Here is a 24,882-nt window from a genome sequence, read left to right on the forward strand (position 1 = left end):
CAATTTTCTGTTAGAAAACACTTGTGATGTTTGCACTTGTTCTGGAAAAACTTTATTGTCCTATCAATGAAGTCATTGAGCTTTGTTGGAAAATGGCACTGAAGTTTTCATGACTTCCTAGTGTTAATGGAAAACATTTTTATAACAGATGCCACCCTGGAGGTCTAGGGGCAAACACATTACCAGTTCAATACCAAACAGTTTTTAGATGCTTCTGGTCATATTTCCTAAGCTCAACTTATAGATTTTAATTTATGTGAACTTATTTAAGATCACAGTAATATTCTTACTTCTTCTAGCATATACTACTTCATCTCTTCATTTGTCCTTAAATCTGATTTCTCTTTACAGTTATCATGTCATGGAGTACCTGAATTCTGATATTTACATCACTATTTTTATCATCTTTTGAACCACTGATGCATTTTCATAAATTAGGGCAGTTATAAAATTGATATATAAAAATACAAATCCAATAAGTAAAACATGACATATGTAAGCTGAGATAAAATCTACACCCTGTCCCTGGCTTAGATAAAAAGACACTAGGTGGCTGGGTAACCTTGGGGGCCCAAGAATCTCATTTTGACCAACACTATTCTATTTTTTCTCTGTTCCCTATTCTTCCATTCTTCTTGTTGGGCCTAGCTGGACTCCTCACCTACTTTGTTCCCATCCTTTCCTTTCCCTGTTCCTGTTCCTTTTTTGAAAATTATGAAACATTAAAATGGATATGGGCCTTGGGATTCTTTGAAGTTTGAAGATCACCTTATGCAGATGAGGAAACTGAAGTCCAGAGAAGTACAATGAATTTATGCAAGTTGGAGGGACCAGATTTGATCTCCTTGCTCCTCTGATTCATGGCACAATATTTTTCTATTTTGCCTTGAAGCCACGAAGACTTCTCCTTCAGCTCTCTGTCCTGGTTCTTTTAATGCTGACAGTGGTTGGACCCAGAGCAATCAAGTTGATTGAACTAAGAAAGTAGAAGTTTAGGGGATTCAAAACTTCTAAGTCTTCTTTCTCCTACACCCCATCAAATATCCAGGCACCTACAAACTCTGTGCAGTCTCCTAAAATATCTGCCAAATGTGCATTCTCCTTTCATACCATCATTGTCTTAGTTCAAAAAGCAGTTTTTCTCCTATACTTTTTCTTTCTTTTTTTCTCCTGTACTATTTCAACAACATCTTTTCTATTCTCTCTGATTTTAAGAGCTATCCCTGCCCCCAAGCCTCAAGACTACATTTCTATCCATCCATCCATCTCACTACTGCCAGAATGGTCTGATAATGGCACTCTCTGTTCTTTGGTTAACTCTTAAAGGCCTACACAATGAAATCCAATGTTATCAGGGCATATGACAGTCAAGTCCATGTTCTGGCTCTTGCTTTTCTGTCTAGTCTTATCCTCATCACTTTGTATATTAGCCAGGCTAAATTTGATACATTATCAAACATTTTCAAAATCTCAATGGCCTAACATGCAAAAAAGGATTTCTTATTTATGCAAAGTTCACTGCATTTCTGGGTCACTCTCTAGTGGAACTGCAATGACACAGAAAACAGGTTGCCTTACCAATATTTTTCCATGTCACCAGATTTCCTCCTTGCCATGGAGGAGAAAGCAAGAGCTGGAAGTTGAGTTCCATTCTATCGTGGGAAAATGGTACCCACATTTCTTGTCTAGAACCGCCAACTGCAAAGGGGTTTGGGATATGAAAGGAATGTTTGGTGAGAGTTACTGTTTCTCCAGTTCCTTGCCACTGGGGTTCTGGAAATATTGCCTCTTCATTCCCTGAGTGGAAACTCTTTTTAGACATGGAGGCATTCCACCCTGCCTAGCATGCCCTTCTTGCTGACCTGACAAATTCCTATAAACCCAAGTCTCTACTTTTAAGAAGCCATCCCTGACATTCCCAGGCCAACTAACTGGTTCATTCCTCAGTGTCTCCACCACACATTGAAGGTTTCTCCATCAAAGTACCTTTTTATTTTAATTGCTTGGCCATTTCCCTCTGAACTGAAATCTTCTGTGGATAGGGAAAGAGCCTGTTGAGGGCCACAGAGTTGGGATGACGCATGGCATTTTGCCAGAAGGGAGTGTTTGAGAGGTGAGCCAGGGAGCCATTGAGATGATGATGGTTATGTTAAGCTGTGTATTCAATTGTATATAGACCCCTGCTGTAGGCCTGGACACCCGCTACTTTGGAGTTCCCATGGGGATTCCTGGGGAGTTGGAGTTGGTTGGTAAGGTCAAGTGGAGGGAGTTCCTGTTGGTGTCTGGTGTGCCTAGGAGGGCCACGTGGGTGGTCGGAGTTTGTTCCTGCTTGAGTGGCTCGTGAATTTGTGCCCAGCCAGACTGCGGCAAGAGCCCTTTTATCTTTAGGTCTTCAGTTTTAACACTGTGGTACATAGAGACACTTTGTACTTCTGGTTGAAAAAAGTGAATGAACAAATAAATGAAAGAAATGACTACAAAATTATCCAGTTTCTTGTTCTTCCAACTACCCACTACCCTTGCTTAAGCAACCATCTTCTCTTGTCTGGACAACCCAAAAGCCCCTTTTCATACCATTCTTCTGCTCTTGCTTCTGTCCACCATGTTCTTATTTGGTAATCCCATCATTTTGAAACATGAATCCGAATGGGACTTCCTATTTCCTTATACCCAAATGTACAAATTCCTTCTCATGACCCATGGAGGCATAATCCAGCCACTGCCTGCTACCTAGCCTCAGCTCATTCTTCCTGTGTCTCCCATTCCAGGATGCAGTTTTAGTTTCCTGACACCTGTGTGTTTTGGTCACGTCTATACACTCAATTCCTAGAAGAACATCTCTCGCACAAAGCAAAGACTCCAACAATTGACAAATAAGTGGATACATGTAAGAAGAAAATTTCCTCCAGCTCAATTTCTATTTTGTAACTTTTTGGATCTTCAATTCCTGAATGCATTACAGCAATTTTTTTCCCCCTTCAGAATTTTCCCAGGACTGATTTCTGTGTCTAGAATAGACTTTTTCTTGTCTTTGGGTTGTATCTTTCTCAGGCTTCTGCTTAAGTGTCTTTTTTTTTTTTTGGGATTTAGTTATTTTGTTTTGATTGTAAATGAAAAACTCCCACTTGAAATACCCTAAACAATAAGGGAATCTACCTGTTCATGTGTCTCATGAGTGAGAAAATAGTAATGGCTTCAAGAAAGGATTGATCTAGGTTTCCGAAGATCCCCATTTCTCTCATTTTCTGTACAGCTGATTTTTAAAAATATCTTTATTTTATTTTTATGTGGTGCTGAGGATCGGACCCAGTACCTCACACGTGCAAAGCAAGCGCTCTACAACCGAGCCCCAGCCCCAACCCCAGCCCCCAGCTCTGATTCTTATGGTAACAAAACTACTGCCATCATTCCAGGATCACATCCTCACATCTAATCTCCAGTGGAAGAAGGAAGGATTCCCATGGTATTTCCTTCTGGAGTTCAGGGATTCATTATCTCTCATTGGCCTGAATTGTATCACATGCCCATGTCTAATCCAATCCCTTTGGCAGTAAAATAAATTCAAGCTGGAGGGACGAGATTTCTCAAGCCAATCAGGACACCCCTCCAGCTGAGGATGAGATTGCACATAACAATAAAGCTTCATATGGGGGAGCCCTTAATTCTCAAAAGATGGAAATTACTTTGGGCAGGAAAAATTTAAAGTAAATACTTGAGATGTAACAAGAACAACAACAACAATAAATCTGTCCAATGCACTTTCATAGAGGAGCCTTCACTGCCCAATTCATCCAAGGAACTGTCCTTTATAATCTCCTATTACTGAATTCTACTCACTTCTCTCAAGGCACTAGACACTGTTTGCTAATATTAACTTTATTTGTCTATTGGTTTAGGGTCTGAATTTCCAACTAGACTCTCATTTCATAAGGGCAGATACTATTTCTTCACCTGGTGCTAAAGTATACTAGAAATTTAATATATGTTGTATCAGTGAAAGAAAAAATTACCAAATTTCTTCTTTCCCTATTTGGCTCTGGTTTTTACTAAGTGAGACAGAAGAGAAGAACTTGAAAGAATAAGGATGAATGTGAACACTGTATTAATTTGCCTTTTCTTTGTCTAGAAGTGTAGTTCTCATTCCCTTCCAATAATCCCTCCAATTCCCTTGCCCCAGATCTCTTATTAACTCACCTGCTCCTGGCAAACTGGTAATTTGCCTTTCCTTTTTCCCCACCCCCCACCTACTTTGAATTTGAATCTCAATAGAAATCTTGATTTTAAAAAGAAAGTTAGTTAAATTATATTTTTCCAGATAACCTAGAGACTAAGCCTTCCCTCTTTGTGTTTTCCTAGCTCCTACAAGTATAGGGAGTGTGCTTTATTGAGTGAAAAATACATCTGCCTTATGGAAAACAAGACTGAAGACAGCCAGGTAGCAGAAAGAGAAAGGAGTTTGGAGCAAGCCAATAAAATAGACGATCTACCAGGAAAAAGTAAAGATTGAAAAACAGTGAAGTGGAAGGTCCTTAAGGTGAAAGGAGAAGGGACAATATAATGCATTTAGGAATTGAAGATCCAAAAACTTACAAAAGAGAAATTGAGCTAGAGAAAATTTCCTTCTTACATTTATCCACTTATTTGTCAATTGCTGGAGTACATGCTTTGTGCCAGAGCTGTTCTTCTAAGAATTGAGTGTATAGAAGTGACCAAAACATCCAGGTCTCTGCTCTTGTGGAGCTCATATTCTACTGAGGCAAGATAGCCAATGAGCAAATAAGTAGATGTAGGATAGGGATTGCTGGATACAGAGGTCACACTGAAAACACACATCTATTTTTGCATCTTGTGAAACCTGAAACCTCACAGAATGCCAGTAAAAGGGTTTTAAATGCAAAATTCATGCTTATGGATAAAGAGAGAAGCAAGTAGGAACAAGCATGGGGGCTAGGAGGCAAACTTGAGAAAACTGTATCCAAGGTGGGCAGAGGGGAAAGCTGAGAACAACCTGAGTTATGGTAATCACCTTCCAAAGTGCAGGAATTGGTGGGGTCAAGTGAATCTGGAATGGGGTGTGTGTGTGTGTGTGTGTGTGTGTATGCAGGAAACAGAAGATAAATAAAGACAGTCAACTGAAAATTTGTTGAAAAAGCAATTGTCTCTGCAGACCTTCTCTTCTCCACAAAGAAGAGCTAGACATCCTGAAGAAGACTGGAACTTTATTTTCTGAAAATGACACTTGGGAAAGCTGAGGATGGAGGACTGGATTCAAAAGGGGGATTAAGTGAGTTTATGTTCACTTAATGCTGCCAAGAAAGATGGCAGCCAAGGCTAGGCCTTCTGGCAGAAGATTGGAGAAGTCTGCTCTGGAAAGTCTGACAGTCTCAACAGAGAAAGATCTAAAGATACTGATATTTGGGGTTTTCCAACCAATCGGTACAAAGCAATTACACCACCTAGTGAAACTCTCCAGTCAACGAGTCCCACCTGTGCATTCAGAACTAATGATCAGCGTTTGGTTCCCCCTTCTTCAGGTGAACAGATGTCCAAGGACTATCAGACATCTGCAGAAAGTTTCTAACAGAAAAGACCAAACAAAAACCACATAAACAGAAAAAAAACAACTTGGAAGAAACATTACACAGGGAGAAGAAAATGTATTGGAGAAAGAATATTCAGACAAAAGAGAAGAAGATATTGCAATTATGACATGAGAATAGGATGCTAAAAAAAGTTAATACTCAGAGAACAAAAAAAGCTGTTGGAAATTAAAAATATGATAGCAAAAATGAAAAAGTCAGTAGAAGAACTGAAAAGTTGAAGAAACCTCCCTCAAAGTAGAATTAAGAAGACAGATGGATAGATCTGCGAGAAAAGATGATAATTAAAGCAGCAGCCTGGGAGGTCTCAATAATTAAGATTTCAGAAAGAAAGAAAAGAGAAAACAAAGAGGAAGGGATTGTCAAAGAAAGAATTCAAGAAAATTCCCAGAATTGAAAAATTTGAGTTTCCAGACTGAAAAGGCCACCATGTGCCCATCACAATTGCACAATAGATGAGAGTAGTCCCACATTCACACCACCATGAACTTTCAGAACATCGAGCCAAAGAGAGAGCTTAAAGTCCTGCAGAGAGCAAAAACATGCCACTTACAAAGGACCATTAATTATAGTGGTTTCGGTTCTCATTAGAAACTTTGGGAGCTGAAACACAATGGAACTGTGCCTTCAAAATTCTGAAGGAAAATGATTTCAGACCTAAGATTCTACTTCCAGCCAAATTATCAATGAGCTGTAAGCACATAAGGAAAGCATTTGCAGATGTGAAATGTCTCAAAAATATGTCTTCTAGGCAGCCTTTCTCAGAATGCTCTTGGAGCCTGGGCTTGGAGTAAACCAAGGAGAACATGGATACTGTTTTCTGAGAACTTCAGGTAATTTTGGGATGCTGCAATGTACCAGATACATAGGCCAATCATTCTAGATGGACCATGTCACAAAGCACAGGTAGGAAAATGCTCCAAGAAATTAAAACAACATGACACATATGTCTGGATTCTGTTGAGAGGATTTGGGCAACTGGTGTAATTTGGGTTTCATTACTGATATGGAACACAGAACTCTGAGCAAATAGGATATAATAAAATGAGTAATTCTAGGCAAAACATAAATAAGTGGAAAGGAAAAGTAATAATGAAAAACCATATGGTTCATTGTGTATTCATAATCACAATTATTTAACACTGAACATTGACTTATTCAAAATACACATATATTGTATATTAGGAGGACAGAGGGATAGGAAATGTGTAACTGTGGTGGAGGTAGAAGGAAAAAAAGAAGCAAAATCAAATTGCTGCTTCTCATAATAAAATCTGTAAATCTAGTTGATTGTTTAAACTCTGTGCATGATTAACATTGAAAAAGAATAAGACCAAAAGAAAAGAAACAAAAGCACTTGAAAAAATAGTGAAAGATCGTTTGTTCATCTTTGCATTTATGGCAATTAATTATTTTTATTTTCATATTTTCTACATTTCCTAAAATTAACATGGCTTACTTTTTAAATTATGAAACACACACTTTCTAGATTAAGGCAGGGAGAGAGGGTTATAGTGATGGGTACTAGTTTCGATAGGAGGATTTGGGAAGGCTTTGCTCACACAATGACATTTGGCCAGATCTTTGAAAGAGCAAAGGATATGGATACTCAAAGGAAGAAGATTCCAGAAAGATGTGTGATAAATAGACCTCTGTGGGTGAGAGGAGATGAAGTCAGAAAGGGGCTGGGGGCCACACCCTGCAGAACCTTATTGGACATGTTAGACTTCAGATTTTATTCTGATGACTACAGGAAGTTGTTGGGGAGTTTGGAGGAGAAAATGGCACAATCTTATTTGCATTTTAACACTATGATTGCTGTGTTTGGGACAGTAGAGAGGAAGAGAGAGAAGAGAGGAAGGGACAGGCAAGAGCGGAAGGTAGGAGACAAAATGAAGAAGTTTTTGCTGTGGTTCAGATAATAGATTCTTCAGGATTATTCACTGATGCTCAAAAGTTTTTATTTAGCAGCAGAAACCCTTTTTCAAAGAAAACCTTATTTCTTCATCTAAAAATCATTAAAGGGAAGTGGCTTCAGCTGAATTAGGAGGCTTCCAGAGTCTCCTGGCTCATCCCTCTCATCTGCTTCATCCACCTGGAGATCCCCAGAAGTGTGCCTTTGAACTTGGCTTCTGTTGACCACCAAATACCCAGTTTCTTCCTTTAAAGTACCAGTTAAATCCAGGGCAGGGAGGAGTTGACTGAGGGGTGGATTTGGGTAGAAGGACTTCTCAGGTGGGGTTCATGCTGTGAGAAAAGGTGTAGAGGTAGAAATAGAATCATACTCCATGTTCTTAGGAGGAAAGACTTTCTGTAGAGAAGGCAGAGCAAACCCTGGCCTGTTTGCTCCAACTCAGGTTGCTGCATACTGCACCACACTGCCTTTGGCAGCTTTCAGGCCAACTGTAGCGTGTCAGTTTTACCATATCTAGCCCCCACCTTCCCTCTTCTATGGTTTGAATATGTCCCCCAAGTTCTGTGCTGAAAACTTCATCTCCAGGGCAATTGTGTTGGGCCCAGGACCTTGAAGAGGTGAGAAGGTCCTGAGGGTTCTTCCCTTCTAAATGAATTAATGTCATAATTGCAGGAGCAACACTTCGAATGAATCTCAGAGTATCATGCCAAATGAAAGAAGTCCCCTTTCACAAGTTACATATTATATTACTCCATTTTTTTCCACAAAAGGCTTAAAAGACAAATTTATTATGTTAGAGGATAGATCAGCACAGGGATTGGGGCAGGAGGGAGTGACTAAAAAGGGGCAGCTCAAGAGAATTTTTTTTGGATGATGGAACTGTTCTTTGATTGTGGTGGGGATTTCCTAAAATTTTCAATGTGTTAAAATTCCTAAAACCATATACCTTGCTTCCCCAATCCCGTCCCTCCCAAAAAAAGGTCTACTGCATGGGAATTTTTTTTAAGGAAGAAATGTCAGCATATTATATAAAACAGAAACAAAAATCAGCAGATAGGCTTTTAGTTTGAATTGAGCAAGTAATTCTAACCCTTTGGGTTTCCTTTCACTCCTCTGAAATGAAAGACCTGGGAAGCCAGGAGCTGCAAATGCAAATGGTGATGAAGGGCAGTGAGCAGTCTCAATGGAAGACAACAGGGAATGGTGGGAGCTGCGGACGACTAGTCAGTTTATACCTGCCTCAAGGAGCAGCTTTGCTTCAGCCTCAACCAATGGCAACCGTGTTGAACTGTGGGGCTAGTTTATCAGAACATTTGCATTTTAAGGTAGGTAGAACTCTAGATTTTTAAAATGTGAAATTTCCTTATTTGTAAGCACCACCAGAGCCCAACAAAACAGGATAAGCTGTTCTGTACCATCCTTCTGAACTCTGGGCTGAGATGGTAAACCTTGATGAACAATTTACCAGGCTCTTTATCAGAGATTGCATCAGAGATTTGGAAGTCGTTTTGAAGGTTCTTGCATCACTGCATGTAAAATTAAGACCTTGTCCAATTTAAAATTTCTGCAGCCAAGCATGGTGGTGCATGCCTGTAATCGCAGTGGCTCAGGAGGCTGAGGTAGGAGGATTGCAAGTTCAAAGCTAACCTCAGCAAAAGCGAGGTGCTAAGCAATTCAGTGATTCTAAATAAAATACAAAAAATAGGGCTGGGGATGTGGCTCAGTGATTGAATGCCCCTGAGTTCAATCCCTGGTACCCTCCACCAACAAAAAAATTCTGCAATTGAGGTACCAAGTGTTTTTGCGGGTGTTGGCATCTAGGCCTGAGGGAGAGGATTCAGGCTGAACTGGCCTCCACTGGCTCTGCTCCCCTCCCTGGCAGCCCTGCAGGAGCACTTGGGAATGTATCATTTAGTCTGTTACAGATCATAGCCTCTCATCAATGGATCTGCCTTCTCTACACGCATTACTGATTTTGTGATGATGAGTGAGAATTGAAGCCATCTCTCATCCCCATTTCAGGACCATTATTGATGTTCTAACATACTTAGATTTATATTAAGCATGCAATAGGGGAAGGCCCATTATAGTGGGCTGAAAAATGGCATTGGAGTAGACAATAACATATATCCAGAACGAGAACTGGGGAAATTGAACACAAATGTGAATGGGACAGGTGAGTCCATGAGTTGGAAGGGCCTGGTCCCAGGCAGGAAAGGTGGCTTCCAATCCCTGTCCTGCACAATTGCATTAGGTACCAACATTGCACACCCAAGGAAGAGCTTCATTTAGGGGTCTGTGGGGTTGGGTCTAGGGCTGGAAGTGATGAGAAAGGGTGACTTGGAAGGTGTTTACTCTTCATGGTTGCATCCCCAGCCAGCCCAGATACGTGCTGAAAGAGGAAAAGGCTAATGGGAAGGAATCTGTAGCTCTGGAGGCTCACCACTGGGGCCTCAGAAGACACAAGGGGGAATTGAGCCTTCTCTTGCCAAGTAAATGGTGGCAGTCTAAGCTTTGGCCTAACATGGCTTTCCTTGCCCACTTTCCTTTTTAGGGAAAACCCACTCAGTGTAGTTTAGAAAACTAAACTTGATTGACTTCTCTCTCTCTCTCTCTCTCTCTCTCTCTCTCAGAGGAGCGTATCTAATCAGAATAAATGTTCCTCTAGCCTCAGTGATTAGTTAAGGGATGGGTATGTGACCTTAGCTGGTACAATCTAGTTCTTCCTAGGACTTGTGTTAGAAATAAACAGACTGATCACTCTTTCTATATATTGGCTGTAAGGATGATACAACTTAGAGCATCTTTTTTTTTTTTTTTTTTTTTTTTTTGGTACTGGGGTTGAACTCGGGGGCATTCAACCACTAAGCCACAACCCCAGCCTTATTTTGTATTTTATTTAGAGACAGGGTCTCACTGAGTTGCTTACCACCTTGCTTTTGCTGAGGCTGGCTTTGAACTTGCGATCCTCCTGCCTCAGCCTCCCAAGCCGCTGGGATTATAGGCACCACTGCGCCCAGCCACATAGAGCATCTTATTGTTACCAAGAGCCTATGAAAATAAAATTGAACTAATAAATGCATTTAAATGGGCTTGATGCTATTGGCTGAGCCCCTGGATACAGTTCTTTTTTAATCAAAATTAAATTATTTATTCTAACACAATTAATATTTGAATTGTTATACATGATGGATGGCAGAATGCAATTCATTTCATATTATACATAAAGAACACAATTTTTCAAGTCACTGATTGTACACAAGTATTTTCACAACATTCGTGTGAAAATAGGATAATGATGTCTAACTCATTCCACCATTATTCCTACCCCATTACCTGCTCCTTTCCCCTCCCTCCCCTTTGCCGTATCCAAAGTTTCTCCATTCCTCCATCTCCCCCGATATTGCTATTATGAGTCAGCATCCTTGTATCAAAGAAGACATTAGGCCTTTGGTTTTTGGGATTGGCTTGCTTTGCTTAGCATTATATTCTTCAACTTCATCCATTTACTTGCAAATGCCATGATTTTATTCCCTTTTAATGTTGAGAAATGTTTTATTGTATATATATATATACCAAAGTTTTCCTATCCGTTCATCTACTGAAGGGCATCTAGGTTGGTTCCATAACTTAGCTATTGTGAATTGTGCTGCTATAAACATCAATATGACTGTGTCCCTGTAGTATGCTGTTTTTAAGTTCTTTGGGTATAAACTGAGGAATGGAATAGCTGGGTCAAATGGTGAATCCATTCCAAGTTTTCCAAGGAATCTCCATACTGCTTTCCAGATTGGCTGCACCAATTTGCAGTCCCACCAGCAATGTATGAGTGTACCTTTTTCCTCACATCCTCGCCAACACTTATTGTTGTTTGTATTCTTGCTAGCTTCCATTCTGACTGGAGTGAGATGAAATCTCACTAGAGTAATTTTCTAGTGAGATGAAATCTCACTAGAGTAGTTTTTATTTGCATTTCTCTAATTGCGAGAGATGTTGAACATTTTTTCATATGTTTGTGAAATTTGAGTTACATGTATCAACTTCTTTCTTCATCCTTCTTTTTCTTTTATATTAAGCTAGTTTTAAAACTCAATTTCCATAATTTTCAACCCAAAGAGTCCTGATTAATATATTAGTTTACATCTGTGTCTAATACTCGATAGATTAATATCACATATTAAACAAATTAATAGTAAATTAAATGTTGTATGAATATAAGATTAGTTTTTTATTCAACTAATGTAAACTATGTGTCAAAACCATGCTAGATACTAGAGACCAAATTATGAACAAGACAGATAATATGGTTGACTTATTCTGTATTGGCCTTATTAATATTAAATTAAACATTACATAATTAGAACATTCAAATAGTTCACTGAAGTATTACCAGTGTAATGCTATGATAACATAATGAACAAGACATATGGTTTTTTTTGCTCATGAAATATAATTCTCTGCCTCAGTTTCCCTATCTGAGTCTAATACTAGTTTGAATATTCCTTAACTGAAATGTTTGTTACCAGAAGCATTTCAGATTTTAAATTTTAAAAAAATGGAATATTTACATATATAGAATGGATATCTTGGAGTTAAGATCCATCTGAACAGAAAGTTCCTTATGCCTCATAAGAACCTTACATGCATTGCCTCAAGGGAATCTTATAGAATATTTTTAGTGCACCTGTGTTTTGACTGAAACCTATTATGTATGATCAGGTATGGAATTTTCCACTGTGGCATCATGTTGTCAAAAGTTTTCATATTTTGGAATATTTGGTATTTTGATTTTTGTATTAAAAATGCTCAACCTGTACCTACTTCCCAAGGTAGTTGTGACTATATGAGAAATATAAAGTGCACAGAATAATGCCTAGCAATCAAAGGTAAGTAAATAGTAGACTGTTGTTTTAAATCCTGAAATTTTGGGGTGTTCAAGGGTGCTTTTATTTTTTTTTAAGTTTGGCTATTTTTCCTACTGAGAATAAGTAGTTTTGGGGGGGTTAGATATAACTGATTCACATTCTGCTACTTCCACTTACTTTGGCAAATTACTTAACTTCTCTGAATCTGTTGACCCCTCTATAAATTGTGGAGTAATCATGCATTCCTGGAGAAGGTAGAGGGCCAGTATAGTTACTGTCATCAACCCACCCATGATACCATTGCTTGAGAAAAATAATCTCAGAGGAAATAGTAATAACTATCATTATTTTTATGACTAGCATCAACATCACCACCAGCCCAGTACTCATACTTTTTGCCAAAATATTTCTGGGAACAGAGGAGAGAAAATTATCTTGATGGTGAGAACTGGAGGGAGGTAATGACCCAAAGTGGCCTCCTGCAAATGAGAAATCAATTTGTGTAAACTTATAGTTTTTTTTTTTTTTTTTTTTTTTTTTTTTGCATTCCTGTCTATGGTAAATTCAGGCCTATTTTAATGTGAGGATGTTTTAAATTAACTACAGTTAAATTGTTTCCAGTCCTCTTCTCCCCACCTGTCACCCCTTAGGAAATGGCTGGTTTATTCTGCAATTTCACATGCTCTGGGGGCAGCTGCCTGGCTACTGCCCACTGGGACCCTGTGCTCCCAGTGTGAGAAGTTCCTTTTCAAAGCACCCTGTACAGCAGCAGACTGGGGAGCAATACTCTAATCATTACTGTGTCACAAATAGGTGGCCTCTACAGTGCAGAAGTGGGACCAGGGGGCAAAAGGACCCAGGTCAGGCAGTTCTTGCCAAATTGGGTAAATTTGCAAAAAGAGGCAACATAAGTTATGTAATTACTGTTGCTGAGATTAAGAAAGGGCAAGATAAAGCTATGGAGATGTCTATCAGTAAGGGTGAGACAAATCCCAAGAGAACGTTCCCCACTCCAGGCTGTACAGGAATGAGTCTGGCAGAGGAAGGACCAGATAGGACAAACCAAGAGTCAATAGACCCAGGAGGGGTGGCAACAAAATGAGGAAGGAAGGCAGCTGAGACTTGAGAGTGAATTGCATGCATTTGGGGTAGATGGGTGGTGGAAAATGTCAGTATTGTGCACCCTGAAGCCTTTTAACACAACCAGGATAAAATGCAGGAGCACGGAGTTTGCTGGATTTGACCTGGAGTCAGCTGCATGGGCCACATGGTTTCCCTGACCCATAAAAGTCAGCAAGTGAGGAAGTAATTTATTGCTAGTGTTCACTGTCCGCACCAGCATATCCTGGAGTGTTCACTTCATTGTTTCCTTAATAAGGGAATGGAGAAGAACTGGGCTGTGTGCTCAGGGGTGGGAGTGGAGTGGAGGGGCTTTGGGTTATTTGTTCTAACAGTTAGAACCATTTGTTTAGGAGAAGGAAGATGGGGAAGCCTGGATGTTCCTACAGCGCGATTCACAGGGGTGTTTCTTGCCCTGTAGCTCAGCAAATTGAGGGAGAGGGAGGGCTGGGAACATAAAGAGGAAAAAGGGGTCATGAACTTCAAATGCATAACTTGGGATTTGCACAGACAGTTTGAAGAGAGGGCATTTCATAAATGGCAAATTATTACGGAACCAGGGAAAAGGGCCGATTTGTTTTAAAGAATTGGAGCCACAAAGGAGTGAACCATTTCCTCGGTGAACAGTGCAAATTGAGAAACATGAAAACAATAGTTGCTGATAACCCTTTGAATAGGAGCTGGAATTCCGACAGTGATTCCCTCTGCTGAGAAGCTGCCCTGTTTAACAATGACCTTCACACAAAGAATCTGGAGCTGAGCTGGAAGTCCCTGCAGCAGGCCAGGCTTGAAAGTTTGCTGGTACAGTTGAGACTTTTCTTTCTTCTTCTTTTTAATAGCCCGAGGCTTTCCAGCAACAATTAATTCTGTGACTTCGTCCTGGGTTGCTTGCCTCAGTGTTATCTGAAGATGTTATCTGTAAGGACTTGTGATAGGAGCATTGCTCCAATGTCTCCTCTGATCTGCTTCTGCTTTTAGTATAAAAACACATGTACTGATGTGAAGAACATTTTGACTTTCTGTTTTTCAGGCTGTGTGCAAGCAGGTTTTGCTGAATTGCTACCTGGGCATTAAAAATTAAAAAAAAAATCTCCCTCAGAGGATTCCAGACTACCCCCACTGCCCTAACTTTAAACTGCATGGGCTAAATGTCCCCTGAGGGTACATGTCAATCCTTTGGCAATAGGAATGTAAGAAGCTACACTGAGCCAGGCACATACTAGGGAGGCTAAGGCAGGAGATGCAGAGTTCAAAGCCAGCTTCAGCAAAAGCGAGGCACTAAGCAACTCAGTGAGACCCTGTCTCTAAATAAAATACAAAATAGGGCTGGGGATGTGGCTCAGTGGTTGAGTGTCCCCGAGTTCAATCCTCGGTACCAAAAAAACTCCCAAACTCAAAAAACCCCAAAACCAAACCAAACCAAACCAAACCAACCAACCAACAAACAAACAAAAAAAAAAACCTTTGAAATCCCAGCAACTTGGAAGGCCAAGGCAGGAGGCTGTCAAGTTTGAGGCCAGCCTTGGCAACTTGAGATCCTCTCTCTCTCAAAAAAAAAAAAAAAAAGGGCTAGGGGTGTACCTCAGTGTTAAAGCACCTGGGTCCATTCCCTAGTGCCTAAATAAATAAATAAGCAAGCAAGCTAGGCCCAAGTTAAAATGTGTACAAATAATACCAGACGCACATTTTGTAAGGGCCTTCATACCCTGCACAACCTATAAGCCTTTCCTGTTCTCTCAAGTTGAATCATCTTAGCCATGTCGTCTTGGGACCCTGCCCATGGACCTGACCAGCTTCAGTTAAAGAACCAAATACCACCTGGAAGGGTTTACACCTGGAAGGTGAAGATGGAAATCAAAGGAGAAGACAAGTTCCAGCAGTGTCCTCAAATGGGAGTCATTTGTCTTTGGAGGGTAGTCTGGGAGGGAGGGAAGCTAGGAGTCACTTTTAGAACTCAGAAGTGACTTTAGTACTCTGTTTTGTGAGTCTGGTTTAGTGCTTGCAATTATAGGACCTCAATCTTCTCAATAAAGATGTTCCATTTTATGGAAATATCAGAGACTATCAGGTCAGGTGGCTTGGGTTTCAATCCCAGTTCACTTTACTACTTAACTCTGTGGGTCTGGGTAAGTTTCTTATCCCTTCTGAACTTTAGTTTCCAAATTAAAAAGCAAATTTATCATACCTACCTCAAATAGGTTGTTATAGAGTTGAAAATCTGCAGCATGTCTGGGAGGGACCGTGTGAGTCCTTTGTGCAAGACCCAGCTGGGGAATCCCTTCTCTCCATAATGTGAGAAGTAAAAAGGCTCTGGCCATTTAATCTATCATCCATCAACTCAAATTCATGTCCTTCAACTTTCTTTCTTCTAAACTTACAATTTCTGTGGGAAAGTTCCAAAGATTTCCATGAATAAAACAAATACAGTCTTTAGAAGGGATATCATCCATTAACACTCTTGCTTGAATTAGTTTAGGGACTACCTAGACTGCTAATAACAAAGAAGGGGAAACATAATGGGTAGCAGAGAGGAGATACATGAAGGATGTTTCCAGCACAGGGACATCCTTCTCAGCTGTGGATGGAGGGGAAGCAATCTGTGCAGGGACTCAGGAAATTGAGAGGGAATACTGAAGAATCAAGACCCATGAGAAGATAGAGGGGACACAGTGGAGACAACAAGGGCATTGTGGGGCTTTCAGCCCCCCAAAGGAAGAAGAAGCACTTGTCTTCTGCGGTACAGGGAAAGGGAGAAAGAATAAGTGAACAGAGAGAGGGAGTGAATCCATGGGCCAGTGGAGGGGACTGGTCAAACCAACTCAGCAGGCTAGATACTAGGTGGGGTTTTGGAGCCAATAGACACAGACAGTGTCATGTTTCAGACACTAGCCATTTGATCCTGAGTAATTAATATAATTCCAGTGATGGTCATTTTCCATGTCTATAAATGGGGGTGATGATATCTAATATAAAAAGCTGATTAAATGAGTACTGCAGAGGTCCAGCATAGGCAGGCTCTCAATAGATGACCCCTCTGCATATCATTCTCATCTTCTTCCTCATCATTTGTTAACAGCGGGTGACTCTGAGTGACCTGGGGACCCATGTTTAGAGGAGCCAGTGTTCGAGGTTAGTAGAAAGATGCCACAGGGTTCAGTGGAAGTGAAATGGCATGAATTAAGAGTGAATTAAGTCCAGCATCCACGGATGTCCAACAATGTCCTTAGCCCAGGATCAGGACCAGAGAACACAGAGCCAAACTAGGGGACTTAGGATGGGGCTCTGCCCTTCAGATCTGGTGAATGGTTATAGGACTGAGAGAATAGGTTGCTCTTATTATCTATATTACCAGCAGCTGTGCAAGGTGAAGGCAACAGGGTCAAATGCAGAGAGGTCTTGGTGATTAAAAGCTGACACCATGATGGGGGAGTGGAAGGATACTATTAGGAGGAGAGGCCTCAGCTGGGTGCTTAGCAGGGTAGCAGCCCAGAAACACTAATGGGAAATGAGGTCCTGATCCAGGGGCTGTAGGTCAAGAGGGCTGGTGTGTTGTAAAACGGAAGGAATGCTGAAGTCTTGAGAATCCCTAGGTGGCCAGAAATAATATGGGCTGAAGTTGTCTAAGGATGAAGAACATTGTCATTAGGAGGGTCAGTAGCCAAGAAAAACCATGATGTAAAGGAAGGACCTTGCTAGACTTCGAAATCCACCAGGGAGAGGGATGTGCTTTGATGGTGATGGTGGGGCATGGAGAGCAATATCTTGAGCACAGAAATATGTGCATTTTGTGTTTCGCTTGAACATTATTATTATATTTTAAAAACTGAACCAACACGTGAAATTTCAATGGAAAAAAAAAATCCTTGTTTCTGACTTCTTTAGAAGAATAGAAATATCTGGCAGCCCCGTGTCTATATTCTTACATGGCAACTTCACTGTCCTTTTTAGAAGGGAATAGGATTTTTCAGTTTGCCACATTCCCTACCCTTCCCTGTTACTCCCAGCCTTGATGTTAAGTGTGATTTGCTAGTTATCTTTGCTGTCTTTTGACTTCTCTGTGGCAGGAAAATATTTCTTTTTAAAATTTAATTTGTTCTTTTTAGATATACATGACAGTAGAGTATATTTTGACATTATGCATATATAGAGGTATAACCCATTCTTGTGGTTTTTGTTTGTATATGATGGTGGAGTTTCATGGACCAATTATTCATAAATAAATATAGGAAAGTTATGTCCGATTCATTCTACTGTCTTTCTGAAGGAAAATATTTCTATGTATACATGGAGCCATTTGAATTTGTGAACTTGATTTGGAGTAAAGGCTGTATCAATGAGGGAGGTCCCTGATCCTATGGCAGAAGAGGGGACTCTAGATGTCCCAGGAGGGCCTCATGGCCTTAGGGCCCAGTAGAGAAGTAACAAGGAGAGGAAAGTGTCAGAAAGGACAGAAGGGTAGGGAGCAGGGATGGGGAGATGCAGGTCAGAGGATACAAAGTAGCAGATATGTAGGAGTAAGGTGTCTGGAGAGCTACTTTCTAAAAGGAAGACTGTAGTTATTAAGTTGACTTGTTTTAGAGATTTTTGTTAAGTGGATTTTAGCTGCACCCACAGAAAAAGTAAGGCTGTGTGATGATAGATGTTAGTTTGCTTCACTATGGTAACCAGTTTACTATCCATATGTATCCAATAACATCATGCTATAAACCTCAGATATCCACAATAAAAATTATTTTTTAAAAGGGAAAAAGAGAGTTCCTCAGAGTGTGGTGAGAGCTTGCTCCCCGTGGCCCTCTGGGGCCCTCCAGCCCTGGGCAGGTGGGTGAGCTGGGGTTCCGGGCACAGGCCCTGGCCTCTGCCCTGCAGACCCCCAGAGCTCCCGATGCTACTGCCCACTAGCTGACCCAGGCTGTGAAGGACTTGTGAGCCTATGGATGACCTGTGAAGGACTGGTGACCCCCTGGCTGGATGACCTTATGGTGGCAACCACCTGTTGGACCCTGGAGCCTGCGGCCTGCTGGATCTCCTGGCCCAATTCTGTCTGTCCCAGCCGAAGCTGCCACTAAGGACGTGGTGCTTTTGGGTGGCTTGGAGCCTGGCGTGGTGAAAAGACTGGCGGCAGCCCCAATGCTGCGGAGGCCAGTGAGGGCTTCGAAGGCCCAAGAAGGTGAGTGGACGCCCGAAAGCTTGGCCACGCGTTAGACAGCGGAGTCGTGCAAACTAGGGCCCTCGTTGACCACTCCATAGAGACCTCACGTGGTCCCAGGAGACCGGCACCTCGGACAGCGAGAGCATGTCTCCACCAGACCTTGCTTCCAGCCAGAGCGCACCTCGTTCCAACGCTAACAAAGGCCTTAACCGTCCTGGGAGGTGAGCACAGCCCCAGATGACTGGTTAGAGGCCTCGGTGGTTGTTGTTCATTCTACCAAAGAGGGAAATTGTGGAGTTACACCTTATTTCACCAATTGGAAACGGCCACCACCCTTTGGGAAGATTTACTGGCTGTTTGTAGGTCTGTGTATGTAATATGATTAAAGCTGCTCTCAACTTGCCCCCCAACATTTCAAAACTTGTGCTGTATCTGGACATTCTAGATGTAAAGAGGTTGCTTGAGGTATGAAAGAGTTAGAAAATAGCTTCCTGTAAATGCCCATTTGTTTTAAAAAAAAATCAGAAATGTCTTCTGAAAGTTACTTTGAAATGGATTTGTTAGACCACCTCTAGGAGAGACACTTGTCCACAATGTTCTGCGGGTTAGAGGATATGGAAAAGACTGACTGTGAGAAGAAAAAGGTCCTGTGCTAGACCAGTTTTATGTAAAAGATATTTTTCGTATAATAACCATTGTTTTGTGTGTGCCTTTTATTCCTCATTACTGTATATAGTTGAAAATGCTAAGTACTTTTTTTTTTTTAATATCTAGACTTTCTAGATGTTCTAAAATGCCTGATATATGTTAAAAGTAGAAGTGATAAAATATAACATATTTTGTAAATTGCTTTTTGTTAAAATTCTTATGAAATTTTTTTGGGAGTATGGGGGAAATAGTCAAAGCCCCTGTGGAGTAGTATTGTGTGTTGCTCCTTGGGAGCACCATGCCAATGTGCTAACGACAAGGCAAGAGTGAAACAAAATCCTTCTGTCTATGGGTTTGTTTCATTTTGCTGTGCCCACAGTATATATAAAGGACAAATGAGTCGTAATCTACATCTAGTCTTTCTAGATGTTAAAGAGGTTGCCACTGTATGATAAAAGTAGAATTAATAAACAAATTTTGTATGTTTTATGTTAAAATTCCTAGGAATGATTGTCTTCTGAAAATTTGAGCATTGTAGCCCATTGGGTTGGTGAAGGGCCAGAAGACATTTTTCATATTAGAATTATTGTTACATGTGTGCAGTTTATTCAAGACTGTCGTTTACATAGTGGACAAATTGAGTCCTCACTTGAAACATCTAGTCCGTCTAGATGTTTAGAAGTGCCTTATGTATGTTAAATGTAGAGGTAGTAAAATATCACTTTGTAAATATATTTTAGCTAAAATTCATATGAAATATTGTCTTTTGGGAATGGAACTTTTAAACCACCTCTGTGAGCAGTATAATACTATCTGTGTTTGTTCATGTTGTGGAGGAGGTGGGAGGGAAGCAATTGCAAAAGGTAATAATGTCAGTGTGTTCATACTTGGACATTTCAGGCATCAGTTTTCTGCATTTTGTTTTGCTTTGTATATAGTGTATGTAATGGACAAATGAGCCCCAATTTTGCAATGGCTAGTCTCTAGATATTAAAGATGTTGTCAGTGTATGACCAAGTAGTTAGAAAAATTAGCACATTTTGTACATCTTGTGTTGAAATTCATAGGAACGCTTGTCCTCTGTAGATGACTTTTGGATGTGAATTTGTTCAACCATTTCTAAGTGTTACATATGCCTATACTTGTCCACTGATCTGCAAGTAGAAGTGAGGAGGGAAAATCAAGGACAAAATGAGAAGATACCTTGGATTATAACCCTTGCTACATGTGAAATTTTATTTACCTGTGCTGTGTGCATAGTGGACAGGTTCTTATGTGGAATATTTAGTTCTTCTATATATTTAGAAATGCTTGATATTTTTAACAGTAGAAGTAGTACAATAAAACTTTCTGCAAATAGCTTTTAAAAACCGATGGGAAACAGTTTTGGAATGGTTAAACCACCTTTGAACAGGAAAAAAAAAAGAAAAAAGAAGCCATTGGAAGAGTATAAGTGAATTTTATGAAAATAAGGAAACTACCATTCCAAGGGCTTGAGATCCATTGAGTCTTGTTCATTCAGAGTGATTGTCTCTAGTCCCCTCGCTGTCATAAGGACCTGAGCCTGTGGGATGAGGGGCTTTGTGGAAGATCCTTCTTTTTACCTACAGAGTAAGGGGCAATGAGGCCCCTCCCCACCTACCTCTTGCTGGCAGAGTTCACCTTCTACTAGGGAGACTGAAAATACCAGATTTTCCACCTTCTAGTCTCTCTGGCAATGAAGCCCTGGTGTGGGGTCCGATTCTGGCCAATAGGGAAGGTTTCCTGTGCGGATTTGAGGAAAGATTTTCTTTGCTGATAAAGCATGGCTTCTGAGAGAAGCATCCATTTTCTTCAAGCAGATGTCATTGTGTTTATATAGAGCACCTAAACCAGGACACCATCTGTGTCTGTGTGAGGACAAATCGCAGGATCAGCCAGCACACGGAGGCTGGCAGAATGGAAAGCTTCCCAGAGCTGGGGTCTTGGCTTCCATTTTTGAGGCACGAAAGCAACCTTGTACTATCCACCTCTGGAATCATATATGTGCAGTAATACATTTTCCTCACTCTTTAGGCTACTTTAAGTTGAAGATCCTGTTATTTAGAGCTAAGAGCATTGTAATGGATAGAGACTTCATCCAGAGCTGGGCTTCTAATAAAGGACAGGGGCCAGCATGCTGGGGGAGACTTTCAGCTAATGGATAAATGTGGTGTATTTTCCTAGAGTGTCCATTTATCTCGATGATAGCTTAAAAGTACTTTCATGTGAAAACAGACGTGGCTATTGGTGTAGACTATAAAATTCACAAGATAAAACAGGAGTCATAACAGCTTCCAGGCAAGGATCCCAGGACCTTGGGATGCAAGTAGACGGTATTTCTCTTTCCATTGAGAACCAATATAAGGTAATGCATCTTAAACTGCAGTTGAAGAGGTTAAGTTGGACACAAGAATGGACTGTGTGTATTGTGATTGAAAAGAGATTCTAAATTGGAAGAGAGACGGGACAATGGAATGCTGGAGCTACGGATGTTTAGAGAGGGGAATATTCAAATGATTTTAAATATGGTTTTGCCTAGACTAGTTTTCCCAGCTTCCTGGGTCCTTGTCAACATCTTGCCAGTGTTTTATACAAGTGAAGAATAATGATCCCCCTCCCTTGGATGATAATTGCATTCCAGATCCTCCAATGTTTGGTGATTTAGCCTTTGTTTTAATTCAGTATGCTACTTAAAAGAGTGGAGTTTTTCTTTAAGTTGTTCCTGTGAATGAAAGCAGAAAATTGCCAGGAGTCAGCCAAATGTTGAGACAGATTGTAAATACCTGTAGGGAGAGTATTTGCGCATTTCCGATAGGAAGGATACTGTTAAGTTTTATGTGCAAGGGTTCTGCATCAAAGCCCAAATCCCAGCTATTCTTCCCACTTTGAGACTTCTTAGACAAGGTCAGCACAAAGGATCTACTGTTTCCACTGGCATTTACATCACCACTTTATCTTGTTATTCCTGATTTCTTGCCAGTCATACTGAGAATTTCTTAAGAGGAGTGAACAAGAATAACCAAACCAGCTTTGCCTCCTTGACAGTGAAGAACAGAAAGAAAAGCTTCTCTCCTAGACATGGGCTTTTCTTTTTCTTGTTTTTTGCTGTGTATTTTTAACTAGACACTCTATCTTTGACAAGCCCCAGAGTCCAAGCTGATGAAAAGCTGAGTTAATTTTCTCTTTCATTGCTCAACCTCATGTTAGGTAATTTTTTTTAAGTAGGAATTTTGGGAAGGCATTGGTTTAGGGAATATCCCTGTGAGACTTCCTCACTGGGCTACACACCTATATCCCAGGTGAACAGACTGAGTGAGATGTGGCTGCTGCCTCTGCTAGAAGGAGAGAGAGATGGGAATGTCTTTGATTATTTGTACCCCAGGAGCATCTGCTCCCCCCTTTGAAGAATGTTTTCTTGTGCTGGCTTGTTCTCCAGGCTGGGCCTGCTCTGCCCTGGCAGTTCTGTTTCAGCTTTCATCCTCTCAGCAAGCCTAAGTGGGCCCATTCTGCCTTATCCACTCATTCGGTCTTTCAACAAATTCATTAAGCACCTAATCATTGTTGCAACAGCTAACATTCTGTGAGGGTTTTTTTTTTTTCACAAGTAGGAGTTGGGTGGAGTGGTTAAGAGCATGGGGCCCAAAGTCCCATAGCTTAGTGAACTGGTTATTAAACCTCTATGGGTCCTGGGATAACAGCATCCTACCACCTTCATGTGAGGAGGCATTTCATATTCAGAGCTCAGCCCAGTCCCTGGAGGGCATACCAAGAGGGTAGGTGGGTCATCATTGGAATCACTGCCATTAGTGTTCAGGGGCTTATAAACACGGTTGCCTTTCCACGGAGTTCTCTTTTCTTAGGCATTTCCTTACCTCTTCTTCTCCCAGATCCTATCTCTAATTACCTCAAAGAGTCACTAGATGGATATTAGACACCTGACAGATGTGACCAAAAGACTTGAAATCACTGGGCTTTCTGGGGTGTCTTTTGATGAAGGAAACTGAATGCTGACATGGCTAACTGCCGCAGTCCGGCTGCAGCAGAATAACCGGGGGGGGGGGGGGGGGGGGGGGTGACGAATAACTTGTGTACGTTGATGTAGCAGGAATAGGAGCCGTTTATTGTAGGATCTGAGTGATATTTATACATTTTACACAGCTTATCTAATTAGCATAAAATAGATACAGCAGTCAACCAATAAGGAATCTCCACACTTAATGGCTCGCTTTTGTTACTTCACAAACCACTCCCTCTGGCATTTGGCCAGGCACCATCCAGACTTGTTTACAGACTTTAACATTTCTCTGGCAAAATAACAGGTGCCAATCTGACTTGTTTACAGACCTTAACAGCTAACACCAGGCAGACATGAGGTGCTCACTGGTGGGAGGGAGCAAGGGGAGTCTGCAGGTGGGAAGGGGATGGAGAAGGGCAGTATCCCCTCCGTCCTGCAATAGAACCCTAGGCAAGTCATTGCCTCTCTTGGGATCTCACTTGCCCTATCTGTAAAGTCAGGGAGTTGGTCAACATTTTTCAGATTAGGACTCACAATAAAAAGTGCCCATAGTTTTACATTGTGACTCTCAGGACCACATACATTATCGAACAAAAGTTTTATGAAACGATACTAAGTGAAATTACTGAGTGAAATTCTCCATGTTGTCTGTTTCCTTTAAAATCCTGGTTATAACCCATTTTATTGACTTCCTGACCCTCAAATGATTCAGTCTGAAAACTCTGGACCAGTGTCCCCTGAGACACTTTTCAGTCTGCATTTCTGTCATATTAGAGCTCCAGAGGTTATAAGGGTTAAAAAAAAAAGAAGGAATACATAATCTCCTAGGGTATTGAGTAGCTAGAACCCAGCTAGATTAAATTTTAAAAATTATATATGGGGGCTGGTGTTGTGGCTCAGTGGTAGAGTGCATGCTTGGCATGTGTGAGGCACTGGGTTAGAATCTCAGCACCACATATAAATAAATAAGTAAAATAAAGGTCCATTGACAACTAAAAAAATATATAAGAAAAGAATCAAGCAAAAAATCATATATGGTTGACTCCCACACTAGCTTTGTGGAATTCAAGGACATGATCTAATGGGAAAGAAGAGGCTTATTGTTGGCATTCATCTGCTGGAGCCTGATGAGGCTAGGGACAGTAAAAATGCACATTGCTCATCGGATTTGGGTTTTCATTTGTGAAAAGAGAAGAAAGAATTCTGTCATCGAAGTTCACTCTTGAGTATGGAAATTCTGGAAAGAATCCACTTTTCTCAAGAAAGAAAGAAAAAAAAAGCAGCTTGTTTTAATCCCTAAATGGATAGAGTCCTGTGAATGAGGGAACTTGGGAGAAATGACTTCCCTGCCTATGTAAAAGTTTGTTTTTGCCTTAATGTGTTTGTCCGTTTGCTTGACTGCTCTAGAGATAGTCATCTGGAAACACAAACTTCAGGAGAACAAACAAAGTTCATCACCCAGCCCCCAAACAAAACACCAGCAGTGCCCTAACACTCATGGGTCCTCAGCTCCTCCCCTACCACCATCCATCCTCAGCTGCCTTGAGGTC

The sequence above is a fragment of the Callospermophilus lateralis genome, unplaced genomic scaffold (genome assembly GCF_048772815.1).
Source record: "Callospermophilus lateralis isolate mCalLat2 unplaced genomic scaffold, mCalLat2.hap1 Scaffold_52, whole genome shotgun sequence".
In the NCBI taxonomy this organism is placed as follows: Eukaryota; Metazoa; Chordata; class Mammalia; order Rodentia; family Sciuridae; genus Callospermophilus; species Callospermophilus lateralis.